The following is a 21,597-nucleotide window of genomic DNA, read 5'->3' on the forward strand; positions in this document are numbered from 1 at the left end:
CTGTGGGCTCATTATTGAGAAAGCCTGAATTTTGCATGAGAATTCTAAGCACTCCCCATGACCAAAGCTAGAATAGTCTGAGCAATCAAACATAGTAGTATTAGGTTATGACCCAATATAAAATAGATATCCCTGAGTCCATACTGAGGTAAATAAACGATTCAATAAATAAAGGAATGGGAGAGAATACACAAATCTCCCATGGAGAATTTCAAATAGTTATGTAAATATCCTGTCAAGGAGGAGGTGGGAGTGTGCACATAAGCCCCCACTCCCTAAGTATGGGCCACGCGTGGTAACTGCCTGACCAAAACTCCTCAAAACTGTTCATGGGTCAGCCAAGAAGACCTTAAGGGGATGTATAAGTAAATGTAATAGGATATCCTATGGATCCTCGAGGAGAGATGGGTGGCAGGTCTCTTGCTCACAGTAAAATGCTGAGACCAAGCTGGTAGCTGCGAGGCAGAGCTAGGTTGAAAAAAAAATCAGCATTTTGCAAATATCTTGGTAAGGACTGGCTCAGAAAAGAGCCAACTAAGGATAGGCAAAATTTCAATGGGAGGCAAAACATTCTGTGGATATGGACAAACACGTTCTAATGTTTATATAGAAATTCAAAAGACCCAGAATAGAGACTCCTGGGTGACTCAGTGGTTGAGTGTCTGCCTTCAGCTCAGGGCGTGATCCCAGGGTCCTGGGATCGAGTCCTGCAACCTGTTCCCTGCAGGAAGTCTAATTCCTAATTCTCCCTCTGCATGTGTCTCTGCCTCTTTCTCTGTGTCCCTCATGAATAAATAATATCTTAAAAAAAAAAAAGACCCAGAATAACCAACAATACTAAAGAAGAAGAACCAAGTTGGAGGACTGACATTACCTGACCTTAAACTTTACTATAAAGCTACGGTAATCAAGACAGTGTGGCATCGGTGGAAGAAAAGATAGATTACTGGAACAGAATAGAGCACTCAGAAAGAGGCCCACATGCATGTCACCAACTGATCTCTGACAAAGGAGCATAAGCAGTTCAGTGGAGAAAGGATAGTCTTCTCAACCAATGGTGCTGGAACAAGTGGACATCACAGGCAAAATCATGAATCTAGACACAGACTTTGCACCAGAATGGATCATAGACCTAAATGTAAGTAAAATGCCGAACTATGAAACAAGAGGTAATCTATGAGGTCATAATGTGTATTTATTAAGTCACAAGGATGAATAGTTATTAAATAAATGATGTCATAAATCATGAAACATTAGGAGCATTTCTCTTTCTAGGCATATCTGCATAAAATGAATCGGAACAGTAAGGATGGAAGGTAGGTGGGCAGGATTGGGAGACGGCTTGGAAGGAGGAACGGGCAGGGGAAACAGGAGGCAGCGGGTGGGGGGTGAGCCTGGTATCTGGGAAAACCTGAAGTCACTCCTCTCGCTGCAGTCTTGACAAGCCATGCCCAGGCCAGTCTGTGGCTGTTTGGCCCAAACCTAATGCACAAAATAAAGCCTAGTGACACGAAGGGGCACATGATCCTAGGTCTTATGATAAATCTAAGAGCCTAGGAGATCCACCCTAGAGAGTGGGTGTGAACCAAGAGCAAAACTTTCCTTCATTTGGGGTTTTCCTGTTTTGGGATTCACAATGACCAAGGACATGGTAAGAAATTATTGCACAACATGGGCCTGCATGAGTTTGCCTTTGTCTGTAGACAGTGTGTGTGGTTTCCTTCAGATTTCCACAGGGGTTCTTGACACTCTCACATTTGCCTCAACTTCCTTCTTGGACTTATAGACAAATGATCCACCCCCACCTCTCCTCATAGACCATTCCATAGTAACGAGAACCCAGGGGAATTGTGTGGTGAGCAACAGCGTTTAATGAAATCACAGGAAGGGAACAAAATTATTTCTGGGTCTTTTTCTGTATGTAAGAAAGAAACCCGAGACCACTTAAAACCATCTTTGGTAAAGGAAATGTAGTTGTTTGTGTTTCTGCTGTGGAGTGCCCGTTCATTTTACAACAGTGGTCCTTCCACCTGCATATCAATGTTATTGCATGCATATTATATCACAGACATCTTTTCTAGAACCAGGCTTTGGTGTTCTGAGCTCACCTTTTCTCGTTTTTAATTCCTGCTAAGAATGAAACCTTTTGAGATGACAGTCCTGATGTTGAAATCAAGTTATTTTTAGGAACTGGGTTACAGATTTTTTTTTTTTTTAATCTAGGATGTTTCATCAAAATTGTAGTGTTTTAATCTCTCTAAAAGATCTTTGGGAAGCTATCCTTTTCTGAAGAATTTACATATTTCAGAAAAGGGATGAACCATCTTCTAGGCAAAAGTATACTTGGGATAAAACCATGGCCCAGAGGGCGCCTGGGGGTGCTCATCGGTTGAGCACCCGACTCTTGATCTCAGCTCAGGTCTTGATCTCAGATTCATGAGTTCAAGCCCCTCATTGGGCCCCATACTGGGCCCCACACTGGGCATAGGGACTACTTTAAACACACACACACACACACACACACACACACACACACACAGCACTGAACTGTCCAGACACTGTGAGCCTCTTCCCTTGCTTGACGATTTTAAAGAGTCCAGCCTGCTTTATTATTTCAGCTTTGCTGACAAACAGGGACTGTGCTGCTTCTCCACACACTTGGCCTGTGGAGCAGGCTTTCTTCCTTGGTTGAACACATGCCAAGCTTGACTGATTAACGACATCTTAGCAGGATTTACTCCTGATCATGTTTTGCATTTGCTCCTAGAACACCAGGATGATAACAAGGATATTTGCTCTGAATACTTATTTATATAGCCAGTGATTAACTCTATGTTGTATTTAAAAAGGAATCAGGGATGACCTCGTGTTTTTAAGGTGGAAGGCATCTGATAATCTTTCCCAATATATGCAGGGAAGTCAGGATTTATATGCTCTTGGTCAAAGATGGACTAAACCCCTTTGTTTGTTATCCGTTATTGTGTAACAAATTATCATGCATTTAGTAGCCTAAAACCATATGCATTTGCTATCTCACAGTTTCTGTGGATCTGGAGTCTGGGCATGGCTTAGCTGCATCTAACAGGGTTGCCATGGTGTGAGCCAGGGCAGTGGTCTCATCAGAAAGCTCCAGGAGTGAAGGATCTCCTTCTATTCTCACATGATTGTTGGCAGGAATCAAGCAATTCCTTGCATATTGTTGAACTGAATGACTCATTCAGTGAGCCCCCCAACCTCACCATCAGCACCCTTAATGAGACAGCTCCAGAAGGAGCCATATCCTCCTCACTCTGTGGTAACTAACCTTGGGCATCTCTCTGCCCCAGGTACAATGACTCTCTACCAGGCTCTCTCATCTTCAGGCACATAATCTTCAATGGGCCATAGGGAGAGAAAAGGCCAGTCTGGAGTAACTGGCACTCTAGCTAGGCATTAGGAAAGACCCTGGCCAAAGGTCCAGAAGCACTAGACCTGACCTCAAGATGAAAGATCCCTTTACTAGCCATTCAGGGACAGTAGAGCCCCGGCATGGCATTTGGGGTTTCGCTATAAGGATGACTTTGTGCCCCAGGCTTGTAGAAACTGGACATATTGGTTAAAAGGGCATTCTTTGGCTTTTGTCTAATAGATAGATCACCAGGCTTAACAGTGGAGCTCATTCTCTAATTTATATAGATCCCTGATCACATGCTAGAAGGGCATGTGGCCAATTTCTTCCACCTGCTTGCCACCAACTCAAAGAAGGACTATTTGGGCGCTAAGGTAGAAATACTTGGGCTGTAGACTCCGGTTCCAACTTCTCTGTCTCAGCCTCTGTCCAGATAGGACATTCAGTCTAAGCATCTGAGACACCTGACTTGATCCTTTTCATAACTCTGCTGTCAAAGGTACTGTTTTCAGCCCAACCCAGAATTGAAATAAACAAGAGTTCCTAAATTCCATGTTTAAGCAACTTGCAAAACAAATTCTACTCATCTATTACAAAACAACAGGGGAGAGAAAAACCCTTCTAATGAGGCTCATGAGGCATCGCCCTTCTGTGTTGATTTTACTTATAATGAATATTGTTACCTTACAAAACCCAAGTGGCAATTCTGAATACAGTCATGCAGTCACTCAAGAAACAGTTACCAACACTGTGTTCCAGGTTCTGTTCTAGGTACTGGGGATAAAAAGGCAAGAAAAGAAACAAGAACAAAAAATCCTGGAATCTTGGAATCATAAGAATGGTAGGAGGGAATGAGAAAGCTCAAGTTATTTTCGGGCATGTTGAAAGAAGTGGTTAATACACATTAATATTTCCTTAAAATCATTTTTAGATTGGCAATAGTACATTTTTGATGGTGCAAGTGTCTTTCAAATATGACATATATAGGAAAGGCCTGTTATGCTCATACTCATATTTCCTGTTAAATATTCTAGGCAAAATTACTCTTTCATCCTCTGCTCTGTTGTATTTCCAAATAAAAACAAGTAAGGCTGAAAATATCAGGATAGCATTAAGGAATTGCTAAAAGCCCTTATGCTCTGAGTTGGCACCAGTTAGGGAACTCATTGGCTTACTATGTTGGTAACAATTCAGAGCACCAGCAGCCTTTCGCAAGGGGTGGAGGCTATGGGTTGGCTCACCTGGTGCATGTTTCCGCTTCCTCCTCCCCTACCTGCCTCCATGACAGAGGCCACAAGCAGAGCTGGCTTCGTGAGCCGGGGGCCCCCCAACTGGAGTTTAAGTCTCTGTGGCTGATGTCTTAAAATTCTTTATAGTTATCTCTTTGAACTTGTGTTTTATGAGTGAAGTGCCATGGGACAATGGAATGTGCACTGGGGTCCTAGAGCCTCGGCTCACCTCCCACCCTCTCCTCCATCACCTTCTCCACTGACCCAGCAACTGTAACGGGGGTCCTGGGTGTGGATTTAGTGGGGGCGAAGGGGTCAGCAGGTGCACCTCAGGTGCACTGAGTCTGGGGGCAGGGCTCAGACACTGGGGAGTATCCGTCTGCACTTTGTGAGCATCAGCATCTCTAACGTTACACAGCAAATAAAATCCACCAAGGCAGGTAGAGAGAAAACCCGCAGAAGAAGGAAAAGTTTTGCCTTTGCTTTTCAAACAGAGGTTTTGGATGGTCGTTTGGCATGGGATCCTGAAAATTATGTGGTCAGCCCTGGCCATTAGTGCCTCAAACTCTATTCCCAGCCTCCCGCGTGGCTTGCAGGTGGCCTTGCCCACTGCTGAAATAACCTCCCCGAGACCTAGATTCATTTGGCTTAGTCATCGCTAATTCCCCAATATACCACAAAAAGCAGGTGTTCAGCAAAACCTGATAGAAGTAACTAATTAAAGCGCATTAAGTATTTGCGTACTTGCTAATTACTGCTAATGTATTACTCAGGTCTTGCATCATTTTTTCTGTTTGATCTGTTGAATCATGAGAACGGTATGTGTCCTCCAGTGTAGCTTCTGTGAGATTCTCCTTTGATTCTCAAACGCTTTCTGTATTAACTGTTTGATACCTAATGGTCCCTATGACAATTGCTTTTGGATTGTGCCTTTTGTTAATGTAATCGTTTCTTTCTATGGAAGAATATTATTCAGTCTTTAAAAAGAAGGAAATCTAAAAAGAAGGTCCCTGGGTGGCTCAATTGGTGAAGCATCCAACTCTTGGTTTGGGCTCAGGTCATGATCTCAGGGTAGTCGGATGGACACCTGAGATCTCTGTGTTCAGCACAGAGTCTGCTTAAGATTCTCTCTCTCTCTCGCTCACTCACTCCTTCTCTCCCTCCCTCCACTTGTGCTCTACTTCTCTCTAAAATAAATAAATAAATAAAATATATTTTTAAAAAGCGGATATCCGGGCAGCCCCAGTGGTGCAGTGGTTTAGCGCCGCCTGCAGCCCGGGGTGTGATCCTAGAGACCCAGGATCGAGTCCCACATCAGGCTGCCTGCATGGAGCCTGCTTCTCCCTCTGCCTGTGTCTCTGTCCCTCTCTCTCTCTCTGTGTCTCTATGAATAAATAAAATCTTTAAAAAAAAAAAAGAAGAAGAAGAAATAAAAAAATATAAAAAAGCTGATATCCTTGGTTAACAGTTTCAAAGTGGCAGTTATGTAGGATGAACGGGGCTACAGGTGTAAGGCACAGCATTCAGCTGAAGTTGCTAATACTATATTGAATACCGGAAATTTGCCAAGAGAGTAGATTTTAGATGCTCCCATCATAGTGGAAAATAAGCAATAATTCTACTAGGAGAGCATATGTTAATTAGCTTGATTCTGGTGAGAGTTTCACTATGTATGGGTGTTCCGAATCATGCACACTTCAAATGTATATTATTTTTATCAAAAACATAAAATAAGGAAGCCTTGGCATTTGCATGGACATGGATGAACCTGAAGGACATTATACTAAATGAGGTAAGCCAAACGCTTTTCAAACTGCCTTTCAGGAGGTCAGGACAAATTGATTGATGCTGGCGCTTGAAATAAGTCTATCGTGCTCATTTGGAGATGGGTAAGTTCACCTGATCGGTACCCTCCATTCAGCATGAACTTTCAGGTGCTGACTCTTCCTGGGGTCAATTGTAGGGAGATTGACTCTACCAGGAAAGAAGGTGGCTAGGAAACAGCCCCTGCGGCCCGCACGGTGTCTTTCTGCGTGACTCTGCCCCTGCCTGGCTGTTGGCGCCCCAGCTGGGAGCATCCGAGCATCCGAGCTCCGCCAACGCCGCTCGACTTCCAGCCTTTCGGGGACTCGGAGACCGTAGCTACCTGACATCAAAATAACCCATCTGTTTCAAAAAATAATAAGCAAAACAATTATAAACAAAACAGCTGTGTGAACAACCATGGGTTTTTTTTTCCACCTTCAACTGCTTGTTGTGTCCGCTGACAACCCTAGAAAGCGCCTTTACAAGAAAGGACAGGTTTTTTTGTGCTCAGAATGACGTCCTGGACAAGGGTGATTGACGCCTCCACGGGTCTTGGATGGGCAAGGATATAATTAGGGAGCCAGCTGATGCGGGCTGACGAATCCCCCTCTCGCTGCAGAACAGTGATGCCCGGAATAAATTTCCTTCCTGGTGTGTAAGCCAGCCTCCGAATTAACCATTCCCTTCATTTGCCCTCTTTGTCAGCGTCTGCTTTCTCGTTGCATTTTTTGACGTTGAGTTCCCACAGGCTGCCATTGAGGCCTTAATGGGTTATATGACAGGGTTGTCTAGGACCATTATTAATCTGGAATTTATGTCATTAATTGATTTGTTGTTCAACAGAATAAAACCTACTCGTGGTCCAAACAAGAGAAATAATTCAGGAAGAATATTCGTGCAAGGCAGCAAATCCTGCTTGCACTCCTATCTCTCCAGCTCTTGCTCCCGAGGGGGCACCATTCAACTTTCTGTTCCTTTTTTCCAGTGGGTCTTCCATGTGTCTAAATACTGTGTCTACCATTCAGTTCTGGTTTATCAGCCCATAGACTGCCGTTGGCGGTCTGTTTTGATGTGTTTCATTACATCAACAGCCCGACTTCCCTGTGTCCGATAGCATCATGTCCGCACTTTTAGTCACTTTCATAGACATCGAGCCACCAGGATCCTCTTGCAGTCCTGATCTGCTTCCCAAGGACCCGATTCACACAATCATACCCAGAGTATCAGAGAAACCAGCTGAATGATGGGAGTTAAGGGCAGGTGATTCAATCCCAAGATCTCAGTTCCCTCCCCATTAATTTATGAATTCATCAAAATGCCAATACAAATATCAACAAGTAATTCTGTGAAGCTAGAAAAGTTGACTCTGGCATTGACGTGGAAAATCAAACATGGGAGAACGTGGGAGGGAGACGTGGGAGGGAAGCTAGGGACACGTGGGAGGGAATGTATGATGGGATCCAGCTCTTTCAGATAGGAAAACATCCTGTAAGGCCTCTGGAAGTAAAACAGTGAATTGATAGGCAGGTGGAATAGAATTTAAAAATCCCCAAATAGATCCAAGTACATATGGAGACTTAATATATGATAAGGATAGTATCCCAAATTGCCAGAGCAGAGACAGACGTTTTAATAAATGGCATAAAGCCAACTTTATCATTCGGGAAAAGATAAAATTAGATCCACACCTCCCACCATATGTAACAGTCAAGTCCAAGGGGACCAGGTGACTGAATGAGGAAATGTGAAGGCATGTATATGCTGTATACAAACAGGGGCGAATTCCCTTTAAGCTGAGGGTAGGGAAAGGCTTGTACCTATGATAACAAAGGGAAAAACAGTAAAACTAAGGAGTGCTCAACTTGACTCCATAAATATATACAAAAAGATCCTTTTGTACAGAAAAAAAATCATAAGTAAAGCTAAGAGACAGTAAAGCTAAGATATTTGGGGGATGTATTCATAACATTTATCAGGGATAGAGGATACTATCTCCAATAGAAAGAATTCTTTAAAATGGAGGAAAAAATGATCAAACACCTGATAGAAAAATGGGCAAAATACATGAACAATTCACAAAAAGATATAAAAATGACCAACAAACATGAAAATATTTTCCATCTCACTCCTAGTAAGAGAAATGTAAATTAAAACTACAGAGAGATTCCATTTCTCGCTTATCAGATTGGCAAAAATTCAGAAGTATGACAACACGTTCTATTGGTGAAACTATGAAGAAACAGGCTCTCTCCTGTGTTGCTGGCAAGGACGCGAATTAATACAACCCTTTTGGAGAGGAATTTGGCAACATCTAGTAGAACTACATATGTGTTTATCATGTGATCTAGCAATCCTACATATGAAGACAAGGTGGTTCCCTGCAGCGACAGTTAGAATCGGAGGCAGTCTAGTTGCCCATACCTGAGACGGTGGATGCAAAACCCGTGGCACATCCATATGGTGCCAAGAGTACTATGCAGCTGTCCAAAGGAAGGCGATGGCAAAGATCAAAGGATATGGAAGGATTTCCAGGAGACATTAGAAACAGAAAGGCCAAATGCAAAAGGGGCCTGAGGTATGTTACCTCCTGTGTAGGAAAAAGGGGAGAATAAGAAAATATGTGTGTATATTTCTGCTCATTTGTGTGAAAAGATAAACTGATGGCGTTGGTCACCCTCAAGATTACGGGGTGAAAGGATGAGGAAGGAAAGGTACCTGTGAGTCTAGTGCTGACTTTGGGACCACATTAATTAATGTCTTCTAGACATAAAATCAATCAGAACGAGACCAGAACCAGCAGTAAAGTACGCACAGAACTCAACTTACAAATGAAACTTATTATGTGATCTCAAACAAATAGCATAACCACACTGAAGGATGAGGACGGACAACAGACCCCATAACATTTAGAAACAATATTTTGGCTCTGTGTCCTTAGGCCAGAGACAGAAAGAACAGTAAACAAAAATTGAACTCTAACTCTAAGGTTTAGTTGTCTCAGGGACATAGGTCAGCATTTCTGAAACTGCTCTGAACTGAGGAAATAAGTAACTGTATTTTGGATCATGGGAGCCAGACTTCTCATCCAGGGAGGAAATTAAAAATATGGAAAGAAGGGGCACCTGGATGGTTCAGTCGGTTAAGCATCCAACTTGTGGTTTCAGCTCAGGTCATGAGATCAAGCCCTGCATTGGGCTCCATGCTCAGCGGGGAGTCTGCTTGGGATCCTCTCCTTCTCCCTCTGTGCCTCCCCCTGCTCAAGCTCTCTCTCTAAAATAAATAAAATCTTTTAAAAATATGGAAAGAAGAAAGTTTAGAGTGAACCCAAAGTGATGTACTAGAGATCACAGTATGAACATGTGGCTTTAAAGATAGGAAGGAAGGACAGAAGGGAGGGAGGGAAAGAAATAGATGATAGATAGTAGATAGCTGGGGGTAAGATATGGATATATTTCTTTTGCTCTTTCTTCGTAGAGGCCATAGAATCAATGATATCAAGTGGTAATAAGTACCTATCACATCCATCTTGATTTCTTTTTTTTTTTAAGTGTAATGGCTTTTAAAGTCATCATTGTTTATTTTATTTTATTTTTTAGATTTTATTTATTTATTCATGAGAGATACACAAAGAGAGAGAAGCAGAGACACAGGCAGAGGGAGAAGCAGGCTCCATGCAGGGAGCCTGATGTGGGACTCGATCCTGGGTCTCCAGGATCATGCCCTGGGCCAAAGGCAGACGCTAAACCACTGAGCCACCGAGGGATCCCTCCATCTTGATTTCTGAAGAGCATTCCCCAGTAAAGAGAACCAGGATTTCTTAAAAGAAATGGTTGACTTGGGACCTGAAGATGGAAAAAGTCTTGAAGAAGAAACTGAAGTATCTCGTCACATCTGAAGGTAAGTGTTGCTCCAAGAATGATGGGAACGTGTCAAAGGACACAGGACCGCCTTGAAGGTACACCTGCCAGCCAAATCCGGGACAATTTTTTTTAAAACATTTTATTTATTTATTCATGAGAGACAGACAGACAGAGAGAGAGAGAGAGAGGCAGAGACACAGGCAGAGGGAGAAGCAGGCTCCCTGCAGGGAGCCCGATGTGGGACTCGATCTTGGACTCCAGTGTCGTGCTCTGGGCCGAAGGCAGACGCTCAGCCGCTGGGCCACCCAGGCATCCCAAGGGACAATTTAAGTCTTAAAACAAATAATGATAAAATACTGACTGACACAAACAAAGCGAGAAGAAACAAATCTTACAGTACAATACCAGCTAATAACATGTGAAACAAATCATGAAATCAGAAAAATCTCCATTCGGAGACCGTCATAATAAATACTGACTTGGGATGTGGGCAAGGACTTTGGCAACCATGTGTCGTTGTCTTGGCTGGACCAGAGCGCTGCCCAGCCTGTTAAGAGGGAAGATGACTTACCGGAGTGGCCCCAGACCCGGAAGGTTTATCGCTCATGAGAACGCAGATTGCAACGGAGTTCAGGCCTGACATCTGATCGGGGGAGGAGAGATTTATTTGTTCCCTGGACCCCCCGTGTCCCTTCAGCCTCATCACCGTCAGCCACATCAAACAGGATGCCAGCACAGGTCAGAGAGAGGCAGGCATACGCTTGCAGGAGCTGCCAGCCCAGCAGGATGGCTTTGCCACCGCAAGCCTCCGTAGCAAGTTGGCACGGAGGAAGGTGGCATTCTGCAAGCCACTGCGTTGGTGGGGCTTAGGCGGTCTCCAGACTGTTCCCTTCCTGGGAGACAGCCCCCGGGATCATTAGCACCAGCAGCCTTGCCTCCTCAAAAAGCATGCAATGGCAATTCTCAAATCGCAGGCTCTGAGCCCCTGCGTGCAGAGGGTCTCCCGTGAGTTGCAGCATTTTTATCACATTCGATGTTCCATCGTTCAGAGGAAGCACATCAAGACGGTCCTGGGGTGGGCACCATATGGTTATCCTCCCTGTCACTGAGCAACACTCGGGAGAATAATGACATCCTTCCAGATTCAACTTGATCATTTTAATCATGTAGACCATACGCAACCTGGCGGCTCATCCCAGCTCTGGGTCTCCCGGTTCCTGAAGTCAGCCTGGTAGGGAATTCGATGAATGAGCCACCCTTGAGGAAGCAGCTCGCTCCCTTTGTTACAACTGGGAGGTGGAGGGACATCTGGGTGGCCCAGCGGTTGAGCACCTGCCTTCAGCTCAGGGCATGATCCCCGGGTCCTGGATCGAGTCCCGCATCGGGCTCCCGGTGCATGGAGCCTGCTTCTCCCTCTGCCTGTGTCTCTGCCTCTCTCTGTGTCTCTCATGAATAAATAAATAAAATCTTAAAAAAAAAAAAAAAAAAAAAACCTGGGAGATGGAAATGGTAAGTTCTGCTCCACAACCTTTATGCCTGATCCGCAGAGTTGTCCCTGTGAGGAAGGATGGAGGTTTTGTTTTGGGTTGACTGTCAAACCAAAATTTCTACTTTCTGTCTGTTTGCTGGTTAACATCTGTTTAGCTACAGGGCTGTGAAGATCCTAATCCCATGTTTAGTTTTTGAAATGTTTATGTGCCTGCTTCTCCATCCAGAGTATTCTCAGCATCCTTTTTAGGGGAGTGTTGGGGACCCAGACTCAGCGCGTGCATGTGACAGCAGTGCTTTCTTCCTGGACCGTAGAAAGTCCTCAAAACTTAAATTTTATGCTCTTTCATTTTTTTTAAAGATTTTCTTCTTTTTTAAAAAAGATTTTTTTTTTTGAGAGTGAGGAGCAGAGGGAGATGGAGAAACAGGCTCCCCGATGAACACAGAGCACCAATGCGGGGCTCAATCCCAGGACCCCGGGATCATGACCTGAGCCAAAGGCAGATGCTTAACCAACTGAGCCACCCAGGCACCCCCTGCATTCTTTAATTTAACATTAATGTAGTTCAGAGATAGTATCCAAACTGATTTCTGAAGTCTTTTATCTCAGTACTTCTTTAAACTGCCTGTTGTACAAGTGTTATTTTTTTCAGGAAAGGAAAAAAATGCTATGTTTCTCTTCCTCTCTGTTTAAAATGAATTTATGACTTCTTGGAAGGCCATTACATGGCCATCTTGGAGAAAACACGGAAAATATAAAATATTGTCCACAGCCCCAATGAGAGGAAATACATGTTTTGTATTTGTTAGAACTGTCTGTCCCCAGCCTGCTGTCGGCCTCTTTATCCTGGCACTTTTCTCGCATTCACAATTTCCCGTTTTCAGTGATACCCATGTGTTGATTGCTTTTATCACTTTTAAGTTTAGAATGTTATTTCTTCCCTACAGTTGTCGATTTTAATTTCTAACAGTTTTTTTTTATATCTGATTTTTTAAACTTTTTAATCCATTGAGAAGCTACTTTGGTGGAAGAAGAGATTTTTTTTTTTTTTTAATTCCAAGAAAACACCAAGAGATGTCTCGGTGAATCACCTGGGTTCCACACGTGTCCCTTCCTGGCCCTTGTGTTGTAACAGCAGTTCCCACCTTGCCTCTGGGTCTGGGATGATGGCTCCTGCCCACATAAGGACTCCTCTTGGGAAGCCTGAATGGCTCAGTCAGTTAAGCACCCAACTATTGGTTTTGGCTCAGGTCATGATCTCAGGGTCGTGAGATCGAGCTCCTCATCAGGCTCCACACTCAGTGCAGAGTTTGCTTGAGATTCCTTCTTTCCTTCTGCCCCCTGCCCCTCCCCCAGAGAGAGAAACACACACACACTCTCTCTCTCTCAAATAAATATCCTAAAAAAAACAAAACAAAACAAAAAAACTCTTCTTGCTTGTTGACCTGTGGACACAAGGAGTTCAAAACAGCAGGGACAGCTTGTGGTTCAGTGGTGGCTCTTGCTGTGTCCCTTGACAAGAGTGCATCCCATCTAGAGGCCACAACAGCTTACCCCATAGAGCCCAGAATTGCCGGAACAGGAATCACCAAGTCCCCAGTGGGTCATTGGAAGTTGGGGTAGGGCAGGGCATGCCTACGTTGCCCTAGGTTCCAGGATGCAGTCTTCTTCCTACGGGGGGCACAGTGTGGTTCAGGGTGCCTACTGCATGCTGGGGTTCACTCCCACCTTCCTTCTAACCTTCTGGGCAGATGCTATGTTGTGTGAGATTCCAGGCTTGTGGGTCAGGCCTTTCTAAAACAGACAGGTCATGGAGATTCTAGAGGTAGGAGAAGATCCCTGTACTGCTCTGAGGCTCCTCAAAACTGACTGCCTTGCATGCCACCGCCTTGCAAACGAACCAGAGCAGTGTTTTTAGGTGTGGAATATGTTGCTTCCAGAACCCAAAGAAGCTTAATAGGTCTTTTTTCTTCTCTCTTTTCTTTCCTTTCCTTTCTTTCTTTTCAGAAAAGGATACAAGATGCAACAATTCATCTTCTATTTTGGAGGGCATTCTGAACGTGTCCTTGACAACTGAGGCCCTAAACCCTGTACTGAAGTAACAGGTCCCTCAACCTCCAGAGTGTTTACCTGCCACCCCGTAGCACATGTGCCTTGCCAAGGCCTCCAGCATAGCAGCCACCTCTCGCTCACCACGGCACGCTGTCATTGATGTAATGGATCAACGTGATGTTCTACAGGACGTCCAGGTGAAGCCAAAGCTCTCTGACGCATTCAGCTCCTGGAAAAACTGTGAATGTGTGTTAGTGTCCATAAAAGGAGAATACGAATGGTTTCCGAGCCTCTTCCCTGACTGAGATAGAATACAGCCACCGAATCAATGACGTATTCACCTTCTGCGGCGTCAACACCACATCCTGGGCAGCAGCTTCAGTGCGACTACTACTTGTCTGAAATTGCAGTCGTCCAGACTTCCTCTCCGGGTCCACCTGGTCTCTGCAGAAGCCAAACTGGCAAATTAACTGTGATTATAGTTGGAACTGGTACCCTGCATTTTAGATCTTGATGATACACTACTGTTCCTTACTTCCCCTCATAAGTGGTAATCTTATTTTTTATTTTATTTTATTTATTTATTTGAGAGCGAGAAAGAGAGAGCATGAGCAGGGGGAGGGGCAGAGTAAGAGAGAAAGAGATAAGCAGGCTCCCTGCTGAGTGCAGAGCCTGACACAGGCCGGATCCCAGGACCCTGAGCTGAAGTCGGACACCAAACTGACTGAGTCACCCAGGTGCCCCTGTAATCTTATTTTTTATTTATTATCTTTGGCGGGGGAGGGGGCAGTTTCAGGGCTTCCGTGTAACCACCACCACTGTGATAGCTCTCATTTCATGAACCACTGAACCAATATGGAGGTTCTTCCAACTATTTCAAATATATTGATCCTAACTATTTAATGGGGAGCTAAGGAAAAGTCTCCCAGATGGATTCACCAAATCACTTGATGCATTCTAAGGTGGACTTTGACCAGGATACCATTTAGCTGGTCTCCAAACACCCTCATTCCAACAGGGGACCATGGGACATTTTTGGTCTCTGAGTAACAGTGTCAACACAGATTCTTTCAGTACTGGTCCTCAAAACGTCCTGGAATTCTCCTTTCCACAGTGTCTAGGCACTTGAGTACATGACCACAGACCCTTTGGGGAGACACTGGGGGTATTGTCATGGTAGATAGCTAGGACAATGTTGGGGGGGCTTTATTTCTGGGAACCTGGGGAGCTCTTTAAACATATGGGTTTCCAGTCTGAAGCCTGACTTGGGTCTAGGACCTGGGCAACAGTTTGTGACTTTATTTGGAATGACTGTCCTCAGCCTCCTGCTCCTCCATTCTCACTTCCTTTTGAATTTATATATGAAATACCACTGTTGGAGGCTCATCCTTTTTCCTCCCCTCGAATACCATGTTTTCTGAAATTATCATCACAACTCATGCCCCTCACTGCCACTCCAATTTTGCCAGTTGATACTTGTGACCATCTGGCTTCTGATGATCAGGTGCTAGCCCAGGGTATCTATTGCTTTAGGGTCTCCAAAGTCCATAAAACTCACTGTCAATGAGCCAAACTCTGTGACTGTCTCTCCTACTATCAGCCCCAGCCCATGGCAGCTCCAAGGAGAAATGAACAGCTCACATGGAACAAACAGGACATGCCTGAATCATCATGGCAGATGGTGGAAGAAGGGATTGAAAGGCTCAGGGTCGTGGCATCCTGGAGTGGGGCAAAGTAGGAGAGCCCCCCTTAAACTTGGTGATGTTGGTGCCCCTGTTACCAGGACAGGGGTAACTGTTACTTGGTAAACTGTCCCCAGGCCTTCCCATGGAACATGGAGAACAACACTTTAGAGAGTTTTCTGGCCTCTGCCAACCCAGGAAAGAGCTCTAGAGTAAAGGCTGCCCATTAGAAGAGTCTCATTGAGCAGGAATGACCAAGTCCTAATATTCTGACCATACTCTATCATTAGCAAGGGACTGCCCAAGGAGAGAATGGCCTCTTCTTCATTGCTGAGGCAGGTCCCAAGGGTGCTAACCACTACACTTCTTGTAGCTGAATGGTAAGTTCTTTCTTGAAGGAAAATTAAAACAACACATCAACAGCATTGCTACATCTCTAATGTGATGAAAGGGGACTTCAGAATTATCTGTATTCTTTTTTTTTGTATTTTTCATATATTTTCAAAGAACTGTATCATGTGTATATTCAGAAAAACTATAAGTGTATTTTGTAAAAATTAATAGATCAGTTTGGTAATTTTCCCACCATACCTTGTGGTCATTGGCGACCTTGGAAAAGGCAGAGTTACAAGAGTGGATGACAGATTAAAGGAAGTAAGGGAGTAGTTGGGTACCAATTTCCTGATCAGTAACCTGGTTCTTAAATTATTTCATCATGAAATCTTCATGATGGCCCATCAGACACCCTGCATTGACTCCCAGGATGCCACGACAGACACATGGTAGGTTTGCGGGGGTGGGGGTCATGGCATTTGGGCATCAGAACTGGGGAGACCCGGAAGTCATCTCAGTGAGGACTCACCTACCATGACAAGATACGAAGCTGAAAGGGTGGGCATACCAATGGAGCTGAGTTCATGAGGGGTGACGGTTAGATGAAGGACGATTTCTTCAGGAGACTCCAAAAGATGGAAGCAAAGTGAGCTGCTTCCAAGCCTTCCCACCTGCCCTCACCTCTCTGGTGGGCTCACCTGCATGGCATTGGGCTGGCAAAATGTCCTATATTCTCATCACAGCACATCCTGCTTTTCCTGGGAAGGGGGCACCCCCCATTACTGCCCTGCTTCTGTAAATAGGTAAACGATGGTGAAATGCCAAGTTATTTGTTTGAGAACAAATGTTAAATAAGCTCCTGTGTTTCTTTTATGGCAAAATAGAATAAATACTAGTTCGTCTTGGGTACATGAATGAAAAATGAAAGCTATGTTTCCCTTGTGCCTCTGTGACCTGGAATCTTAATGCCAAATTCAATGCCCCATTGTAGAAAATAATTCATTTAAGATCCTTTCCCTCCTATTAGATAGATTTTTAAATTCATTCCTCGGTATTTTGTTTTGCTCTATGAGTTTTAACTCTTAAGATGCCTTAAATCTAATGGAAATAGGAGAAAATTGTAATTCTCAAGTAAAAAAAATTCTGCCTTGTGAGCCCAATATGAAGATTAATGAGTTAATATTTACACAGACCTTAAGAACATTGGTGTGTAGTAGTTTTTTTAATACAAGTCACAATCAAAAGCATTAAAATAACTTCTTATGTTCTAGAAGCTGGAGAGCTCTTATTTTCTCATTAATTCTCAGTTAAGGAAAGCATGTCTTACAGCTGTCACATTTCCTTAAAGCAAATTAAGTGCCCTTAAGAACCTAAGGTGGATTCTTTACAAAGCACAATAATAGGGGAAGAGAGTACTGGGACTTTGGAGATTTCATTCCTCATCCAGACTTTGCTATCACCTATCCACAGGATCATCACCAAACTCTCCACTCCCTAGGCCTCCATCTCTTCATCTGTAAGGAGTGGGTTGGATGGTGGATCTTAACCAGTTTGGGGTCACCAGTCTTGAGACAACCTGATGAGAGCTGTGATCTTCTCCCAAGAAAAATGTAATACACAATATTCATGTACACTTCAGGGGGATTGTGGAACAAGGGAAACCCACTCCAGAGTCCTCGCTGAAGAATGTTGTGTGACCTTAGTTCTCTCCAAGCTTACACGTTTTATATTTCCAAGATAAAGGTGCCCTTTGGAGGAAGGAAAAGATGGAGATGTGCAAAGTTGCCAGCTTTCCCTGAAGAGCAGCCTGCCCCTGTCTCATCCAAATAAATTTGTGGGAAATAAAGGCTCTGATGCCAGTAGGGAAAAGGCCACTGGGTACAGCCAGATGCTGGACATACTTTACATTTTTTTCTGAGACCACAAATATGTCTATGCTTTGAAACTGTTTTTCCTTTTTCCTGGTGTAAGCTTGAATTTGCCCCTATAACTCATGCCCAATTAATATTCTTATCACTTCGATCTTCATAGCTAAGGCTTTCAGGTGATCATCAACTCTGGTTCTATTAATGAGTCATTAACTAACTCCATGAATCCAAAAGGCGTTCATTGAAGAAATTTTAGCTCATGGTTTTACATCCATTCTTTACGTATAGCAAAGTGATCCCTGGTATGTAGATCACACAAGGACACGTTGATTCACAAAGGAAACGTGTCTCATCAGACACTTCTACCAAAACAGAAACACTGGAGTCTAAGGGCTGCACGCTGGGCTGAAGCTCCTCTCACTGGCAAGACTCTCGAGATAGGATTTTCTAACCGCCTTTCTAGGCAAGATGGCAGACCCATTCCTTTTTGTATCCTCATGGGACATTTCATCTCCAACAATTTTCCTGTCTTGCCCGCAATGATTCAGAGGCCTGACCCTCTGCTATGACCCCTGACTGAGCAGCATTCCCCTCAGTTGGGCTAGGGTCATGCCCTGCGTGGATCTGCCTCTGAATCTCCTGAGATTTCAGCAGTGAGAACTCTTTGGGTTACAAATAACCCAAAGAAACCCAACTCAAAATAGTGTGAGCAAAAAGAGGCCATGTGTTTAAAATTTGGGGGGGGGGTGTCTCAAGAACTTAATAGTAAGAATCCGTCAAGACTTCAGAAGCAAATGAATCTGGGGTGAGGACTGCAGCCTTAGGGGTCTCTCATCCCCCATCTCCCTGCTCAGCTTCCTTTGCTTCTTTAGCCCATGTGGTAGAAACCACCGCTGCAGGTCTAAATGTTGGGCCCTGAAGGAGGCTGACTTCTTTTTCTCAAATCAAAGCCCAAAACCCCACAAAGCACTCTTGCCTGTGTTGAGTCAGGTACACACCTGAGACCCCGTATGCTATAGCCAGCGGTGGCACTGTCAAGGCAGCGTCCGTGGGGGCCAAGAAATGGACTGGAAGACAGATGAGCAAAGTTCTCCCAAAACGGTGGAGATCGTGCTAGGTGGACAGAACTCCTGTCTCCTTTCCCTGTCTGCCTCCTCCGGTCCTATAACCACCAAACTAAGTTCCTCCAGCCCTTTAACTGTAAGTGGTTATATTTATATAACTACATTCAAAGAGGCCCTGCTTCCCCAAAGTTTCTCTTACTAAGACATCCCTGTATAAACTATGAAATAGGCACTACCTGGAGAATTGAGGCTTGGATACCTCTTGAAAATAATACCTTCATTGTGAATGACAACTAGAGGGCCCCAAGGAGCAGGCGGTGCCACCTGGGCCCATTCCTCTTCCCCCGACTCTGCTGGCACCTGGAAACAAAGTCTGGCAGAGGCCATGAATGATGAAGGAATTCACAAAGTCAGTGAAAGGAACCACTTCAAAGGATACACTCAGAAATTGGCACCATAGGGCACTCTTGGCACTGTCCCACACTGCTCAAGACCACGCAGTTCATAATGTCCTCGTTGCCACCCCAATGCCCATAACCGATGTCCATTCTGCCCCTCTGATCACTATCTCTGGTTGGCAGCCAAGTGGTACGTTCCCAACATGGAAAAACGTGTTCAATGCTACTCTGAACTCAGTTCTAGAAAGTGAAATCGCTTCAAGCCTAATACAATTTACAATTTATCTTTGGGGCACCCTTGGGAGCTCTGATCGAGAGGGTTTCCACACATAAGCCCTTCTCCTATCTTGCTGGAAAAGATCTCTTTTTAAAAGATTTTATTTATTTATTCATGAGAGACACACAGAGAGAGGCAGAGACACAGGCAGAGAGAGAAGCAAGTGTCCTGCAGGGAGCCCCATGTGGGACTTGATCCCAGGACCCCGGGATCACGACCTGAGCCAAAGGCAAATGCTCAACTGCTGAGCCACCCAGGCATCCCTAGAAAAGACCTTCTAGGGTAGGACTTCTTAATCTGAATCTTTGGCCCCCAGGAGACTTCAGGATGGTGATCCACGGAACCAAGACCCTGCTAATGTTATGTATGGATGCTTCGGTGGATTTCTCTAGGAAGTTCTTAGCTCTCATCAGAATCTCAAAGTGACCTATAAGCCGAGAGGGATTGCAAATGGCTGTTTTCTGGAAAGAGCTAAAACTGACCCTACTTGGATTTCACCCCATCCACTGATACTTTGTTCTGTAAGCCAGGGCCAGAGCCAGGGGACTCACTGCTGTGGAGGGAGCTCACCCTACATCCTCTCCTGAAGAGTTGTGAGGGGTGGACCAGAAGCGCAAGAAGCTTTGGAACCTTTTCCATATGTGTCCTGCCTCCCCTGGTGTTCTCACGAGCTCCCACAGACTCAGCCACTACCAGCAGCTGGAGGGGCCCGAAGCCTGGATCCCCACCCTCCACACCGCCTGACCCGCACTTGAACGTGGGCGTCAGTAGCGACCCCAAAGTCCGTGGGAGTTAGATAGCGAGGACACGCTGCCAGCTTGAGAGATGAGCCCGCCCCGAGGGGAGCCTGGCTGTATCACCTGCTCACCAAGGAGCGGGGGCAGCCCCGGGCCTCTCCGAGACACCCCCTGTGCAGTCGTGGGGACCATGAGGCTTCCCTGCTGGCTTGTGTGAGCACGGAAGACCCAGGCCACCACCACTCTGCTCAAGATTAAAATCAGTGTCTTGGACAGTCCAGGTGGCCCAGTGGTTTAGTGCTGCCTTCAGCCCAGGGCGTGATCCTGGAGCCCTGGGATCGAGTCCCACGTGGGGCTCCCTGCATGGAGCCTGCTTCTCCCTTTGCCTGTGTCTGTGTGTGTGTGTGTGTGTGTGTGTGTGTGTGTGTGTGTCTCATGAATAAATAAATAAAACCTTTAAAAAAAAAATCGGTGTCTTGCCCTTCAAATGAGACTCCACCTGCTGCCCTGTTCTGTAAAAATCCTGGTCTCTTCGAGTAATTCATTCTCCAACCACCCCTGATGCCTGCTGAGTGCCAGGCCCCGTGCTGGGCGCCCTGGACGTGGCGGTGGACGCACGGCCGTGGCCGCCCTGGGAAAGAAAGGGCCCTGGGACCAGGGGAAAGTGCGGTGAGATGCAACTGGAGGCCAGGCCGAACCTCATGCAAGCGGGTCGGGCTGCAGCGGGAAAGCCCTCCGGGGGGGCAGTGGCGGGGGTCCCTTGAGTTTCCAGCTCCCTCCAGCCACCTTGTGCGAGAGGCCGCAACAGGGGAGCGAGGCGGCAGGGACCAGTCGCACGCCGGTGCAGAGGGTCCAGGGACAGGGGGGGTCAGCGGGTCACGTCCAGGGGTGAGGCTGGGCCAAAAGCCTGGCCTCTGTTCCTTCTCTTCCCCACATCCCATCAGTTTCACTCTAAAATATATCTCCCCATGACACCTCTCCCTGTTCCACACCTGCTGGGGGGCGGGGCGGAGAGCACTTGGGAGCAGAGTTGGTTTCAGAGGCTCGGTCCCACCACACCGGGCTGTCCTGTGTGCAAGGCCACCAGCAGCGCCCTGCACGCCGCTGCCAAGCACCCTTCCCCCAAGATGACCGGCCCACCCACGGGCACCTGTTTCTCGAACCTGCGGTGCCTCTGTTTCTCTCGTCTCCCGTCTCCATACCCCACCCCCTACCCCGTCCTCCCTCCCTCTCAATAGTCTCCTGAAAGCAATACGCGTATATCTGAGGGCAAGCTACAGAGGCCTTTTAAGAGAAGATTTTAGTTATTTTGAATCATCTACGGCAGATTTCATTTGTTAGCGATCACTGACAAGGCGGACCGCATATGCAAGAGGGAGAGTGTTTTTAAAGATGCTTTATGCATTAAAAACCA

General features: G+C 45.5%; 1 long non-coding RNA gene across 1 annotated transcript; it reads left to right on the plus strand.

Annotated features, from left to right (window-relative positions):
- Positions 1-1,245: 1,245 nt before the first annotated feature.
- LOC111092437 lies at positions 1,246-14,368 on the plus strand. The gene is made up of 2 exons (XR_005378286.1): positions 1,246-1,316; positions 13,780-14,368. It is a non-coding gene; the product is annotated as an uncharacterized LOC111092437 (long non-coding RNA).
- The last annotated feature ends 7,229 nt before the right edge of the window (positions 14,369-21,597 follow it).

Source organism: Canis lupus, chromosome 25 (genome assembly GCF_011100685.1).
Source record: "Canis lupus familiaris isolate Mischka breed German Shepherd chromosome 25, alternate assembly UU_Cfam_GSD_1.0, whole genome shotgun sequence".
NCBI classification, from domain to species: Eukaryota; Metazoa; Chordata; class Mammalia; order Carnivora; family Canidae; genus Canis; species Canis lupus.